Source organism: Callospermophilus lateralis, chromosome 15 (assembly GCF_048772815.1).
Source record: "Callospermophilus lateralis isolate mCalLat2 chromosome 15, mCalLat2.hap1, whole genome shotgun sequence".
NCBI lineage: Eukaryota > Metazoa > Chordata > Mammalia > Rodentia > Sciuridae > Callospermophilus > Callospermophilus lateralis.
This window is the reverse complement of record NC_135319.1, coordinates 91795325-91800935: the sequence shown is the minus strand read 5'-3', so window position 1 is coordinate 91800935 and position 5611 is coordinate 91795325. Positions and strand designations below refer to the sequence as shown.

The 5611-nt window shown below is 50.7% G+C and overlaps 1 pseudogene; it reads left to right on the top strand.

Moving 5' to 3' along the window:
* The first annotated feature begins 1015 nt into the window (after positions 1 to 1015).
* Positions 1016 to 1111, top strand: LOC143638077 (U6 spliceosomal RNA; annotated as a pseudogene).
* The last annotated feature ends 4500 nt before the right edge of the window (positions 1112 to 5611 follow it).

Sequence of the window (5611 nt, the reverse complement as noted above, 5' to 3'; positions counted from 1 at the left end):
CGGTACATCTTTGTCAAACTAGAACTACAAAATGCATGAAGTAAAACTGAGAACTGAGAGGAGAAACAAACAAATGCACAATTATAGCTGGAAACGTCAATATCCTCCCCTCAACAGCAGTTGGAACACTAGGCAGAAAATCAGCAATAATATAAAAGACCTCAAAACACTAAGAGCCAATGGCATGTGATCAATAGTTCTAGAACACTCTGCCCAATGGCAGAACACCCATGTTACCATACCAAGTAGACCACAAACCAGACTTAATAAATGTAAAAGTTTGCCTTTTCCACCCACAATGGAGCCACACTGGAGGGACAGGAGATAGCACAAAAAAGCCCCAAACATGTGGAACTGAATAATAAAAATCCACAGTTCAAAACCAACCACACTCTTGAACAAAATTAAAAATACACTGAACTGAACAGAGGTGAAAAAACATCACACCAACTGCTTATAGCCCTGCTGGAGCAGGGCAGAAAGGGGATTGCACAGCCCCAGAGCCACATGGAGTCTTATGGCAGCAAAATTCACAACCACACAGCTATGGAGACAACCCAGGTGCCCCTCAGCAGATAAAGAAAATGTGGTGTATATGCACAATGGAGTACTACTCAGCCATCAAGAAGAATGACTTCATGACATTTTCCAGTAAATGGATGGATTTGTAGACTATCAAGCTGAGTGGAAATTAGCCAATCCCTAGAAAATCAAAGGTTGAATGTTTTTGCTGGAATGTGGAAGTTAACCCACATGAGGACTGAGGAGAACAGAGTTCAGTAGATTAGGCAAAGGGGGATGAAGGAAGGGAGGGGGATAGAAAAAGAAAAGACAGTGGAATGAATCTGACATAATCTTCGTATGGAATACACCACAGTGAATCCCACCATCATGGACATCCACAGAATAGGGTCCTAATTGGAATAAGACCATGGTTGTATAATTATATTAAAATTGATTTTATTGTCATGTATAACTAAAAAAAATCCAAAACAAACAAACAAAAAAACAGTGACCACTTTGGCAGCAAGTATAGTAAAACTGGAATGATACAGAGAAGATCAGCATGGCCCCTGCGCAAGGACGGCACGCAGATTCATTCCATATTTTGATTACCCTATATACATGTAGGATCACACTACCAGTGTGATTCTACACCACGGTCAGCCAGAGGAAGGAGAAGTGGTGCACCATGTGTGTACAGTGGATCAAAATGCATTCTACTGCCAGGTCTAACTAACTAATTAGAACAACAACAAAAAAAAAAACACTGGCATCTCACATCTGCAATCCAGGCTCCCGCTCCAACCCCATAAAAAAGAACAGAGTAAAGCAAAGGAAAAAGAAAGAAGAAAGAGAGTGAAAGATAAGAGCAGAAATCAATGAGACTGAACACAGAACAGCAATAGAGAAAAATGAGGTAAATGACTTGTCCTTTGCAAAGGTCTAGCCAATCGACAGGCTCTAAAGACAGACAAAGAAAGAAGGGGGAACAAGCAAATTCCCACATCAGGAACAAGACAAAAATACCACAGGGTGATTTCAGAAGGATAATAAGGAAATACCACACAGAATGCCTTACAAGAGAAATTCCAATCTTAGACAAAACAGAACAATTCTACCAAAAAATGCACTCAAAAGAGAAAATGCTCACCCCACATGAATTGGATGATTTAAAAAGTCCAATAGCTCTTTAGAATTTGAAAATGTAACTTTAAAAATTCCAAAAAGTCTTCTCCAGGCTCAGGAATAACATCAAAGATGAAAATTTCTGCTCATATAAAAATGTGTTTTATCAGCCCCAAACGGGAAACACCCAGGAGTCTTTGTGTTTTAATCCGTGTTTATTGCTGCTGTGACTAAAGGACCCGACCAGGACAACTGTAGAGGAGGAAAAGTTTATCCAGGCCCACAGTTCAGAGGTTCAGTCTATAAGGGGCTGCTCCTTTGCTCAGGGCCCGAGGAGGCAGAACATGGCAGAAGAGTGTGGTAGAGGGAAGCAGCTCACATGGAGATCAGGAAACAGAGAGACGCCACTCACCAGATACAAATATATCCCCAAAGCCCAGTCCCCAATGCCCACCTCCTCCAGCCACACCCCACCTGCCTCAGTCACCACTCAGTGGATCCCATCAGGGGTTAATCCAGTGATTAGGTTAAGGCCATGACCCCGTGGTTTCTCTTCCAGTTGTCTCACACTTTAGCTTTTGGGGACACCACATCTGAGCCATAACACCTTGGTGGGTGAATGGATGTCAAACTGTGGTCCCTCTGAGCAGGCAGCAGCCTCTATCTCAGTGCACAGGAAGGACCCAGAGGTGCACACAGCAGCCTGGTGAATCCTGGGAATTGTGTGCAATGACAGAAACCAATCCCCAAATGTTGCTCATCATACAGCCTGCTCATGCACCCTACAGGTGGCAAGAGGGACCCAGGCAGCAGGCTAGTGGTTGCAGCAACAGGGGGGTGAGGTCAGGCTGGCATGGGCCTGGAGGTCGGTGAGCTCCGGTGCAGTGGAGATGCTTTGTGTCCCGTCTTCCAAGAGGCCACCAGTGGGGAAACCAGGCAAAGGATCCCGGGACCTCCCTGGACTTTGCTCCAACTGTACATGTACCTACTATTATCTCAAAAATCTAATGAAACACAACTCAATGAGCTGATTAATCAGTGCATTAGATGTAGATGAGAGAAAATTAGTAAACTAGAAGAGACATCCAAAAAAGTTATCTAGGTAACTCAATACCAAAAGCAGACAGGGACCAGAAGGAAAGTCACAGGGCAGTTTCCCTCAGGTGACTCTTACAGCACACTTTCAAAGGGAGTGAGCAGTTCTGAAGACACTTAAAACACAGGGGCCTCCCTCCTGGCTGGGCGGCTGGCTTCCCCAGAGCCAGCAATGAGGGCTGGGGGGGAGGGAAGAGAAGAGGAGGGGGAGGAAGAGAGAGGGAAGGGGAAGTGGAGAACAGGGAGAAGAAGAAAGAGTGGACTTTGACCAAGGTCAGCCCCACCAGCTTTCTGCCTTGCAAGGGCTCTGGAGCTGGCCCGTACCCTGGTCCCCAGGCCTCCCCGCAGCCTTCCAGGGGAGCCTGTTGAGAGGTGGAGCGTGGAACCCATCCCGCCACCCCATCTTCACCCTCTCCCTGCAGGGTGCCTCCTGGCTGGAGGCCTCCGCCCCTCTCTCTCCCTTCCACTAACGCTCACTTGTCTCTCACCCTAAGGGATGGTGAAAGCCCCGCAGGGTTGCTCTCCAGAGCAGAGCTCTGGGCCGTCCCTGCCCTGCCCACCTTTAACCTGTCCTGTACTCAGTTCCTTAACTCGGATGTGGGTATTTCCCCCAGGACCCAGGCTGGCCCAGTCCTGGAAACGCTCTGTCCCTCTCCAGGAGGACACGCAGCCGGTGGGGTGGGGGCATGGGGGGGGTCTGCCACTGCTGTGTGGGCCCATGACAATGAGGGAAAAGGTGCACAGCCAGGGAGATGGGCCTGTTCTTGAAAGAGCAGAGCCCAGCCCAGCTATAGCCGCGCTCATACAGGGGTAGCCCTGAGCTGGCCACAGACCCTGCCTGGACAGGTTTCTTAAGGGACTTCTTCCCCACAGCCTCCAGGTCTGTGGCCACAGGTCATCCTTCCACACCATGGCAGACCCCTGAATGTTACCTGTGCTTCCACTCAGGAAACCCAGGTTCCAGAAAATATCCTGCCAGACATGGTCTCTGCCCACGCCCCACTCCTAGACAGCCTGCTCAGGAACTGCAGCCCTGCCTTCCAATGGCATGAGCCACCTGTGTCCCCGCATCTGCACTGGGGCCTCTAGGGCCCTCCAAGCAGCCAGGAGGGGAAGACAGGTCTGGATCAGCTGTTCAGAGACTGCAGACACTTCTGTCCCTGCACAAGGCCCCGCTTCTATCTTGCTGACCAGAAAGCCCAGACCTGCATGTGACGTGTCTGTCCTGCCTGTGCAGCACACTGTGAAATCCTTGGGCGACATCAAAGCGTTTGCAAAATGGAAAAGAAAATAACTTTAAGTCTGAGTGAACCACCATCATAAACAAATTGCAATGATTTGATATGTTTATTGAAAGCTAAATTTTCTGCATTTTCAGCACACTTCTCTGCCCTCTGGGATCTCATACAGCTCAAACAACCAGTGAGCTGTCCCCTCCGGCAACGAGACGCTAATAGACTGACACTGTCGGCTCGCGGGGCTGTGGGAGTGATGCAATTTACTTTCATAAGATGCCATCAATAATCCACAAAAAGTATTGTAGAACACAATGTGATTGCCGTAATTCCTAGGCCCAAATCTGAGGATGCTCCGGGAGGTCCTGTGGGGATGTGCCTCTTGCACGGAGATGCCAGAGTCCTGCAGACATAGCAGGCATCAGGTGGCAAAGTCACTGATAGGAAACCCTCCTCTTCCATCTCCTGCACTCTCAAGGTCGTCGTCTGCGTGGACTAGCGTGGGTCCTTTCCTCCGTCTTCACTCTCCTTTGCCACAAACTGTGTGGACGGAGAGGGTCCAACATCATCAACAGACTTGAAAGAAGCAACTGGCCCCTGGAGATGGGACCCAGGCCCAAGAGTGTCCTGGTGATGAGTTCTCTCCAGCCAGCCCAGGCAGTCCTTCCCTGTCCATTATGGTCAACAGGGAGCTATTAGAGAACTGAGCCAGAGGCTGCTCCTCACCACTATCCCCACTGATCACGCTTCAGAAACCGGGTGTTAGGCAAGAAGAGGAGAAAGCAAGTGGTTGGTGGCACTTACACATCTCACCACCCCACCTTCAAGTTCAGAGCACCACGAGTCATGCCTGACAGGCGCAGACAGGTCCCACAGACGCTGCATGCAGGTGAGGGGAAGGGAAGGAGGGTCTCATTTCCGTTCGGCTCTGTGACATCCTCCAAAGGGTCTGGTCAGAGTGGGCCATTATGCTGCTCTCGGGCCACCTGCCCTCAGGGCTGCTCTTCTGAGCCTGGCGGGTTGGCCCTAAGCAATGCACCCTTCTCACCCGGGGACCCAGGCCCAGGGCCCAGCAGGTCTACCCTGGGCCTGCAGGTCCTCAGTGTAGGGCATAAGCAGTCACATGCCCAGCCTGGGTCAGCCTGCCTGTCCCTGCCATGCCTTTCCCCCAAGACATGCATTTCTCCCTCCAGCTGGGAGCAGCGGGGTCAGTTCCCACCCTGGGCCCATGGACCCCTGGCCACTGATGACCTGGGCTCTGAAATAGGAGGTGAAGGAATGGTCCACCCTCAGTCCCCTGGAAACCACAGCCAAGGTCACTTTTCCTGGAGGCCAGTGAAGGTACCAGGCCCTCTCAGGAACAGAGGGGTTCCAGGGCATGGCCACTTTGAGGGCAGGTCTGAATGTCTGCCTGCTGGCTTTCCGAGTCACTGTGTCACTGCCATTCGCCCTGCCTCTCTTGGGCCCTTCTCCCCAGTCCTCATGGGGGAGGTGTTACATTTTCCACAGAACCCCCTGGGGTGCACAGGAGTCGAGCCTTCCCGATGGCAGCCAATGGTGCCAGCACCGAAAATCCAGGCTCCATGGGATTGGTGCTTGGGGTCACCTGTCACAGTGTGCACTTCCCAGGTAGATGCCCTGGGCTGGTTCAC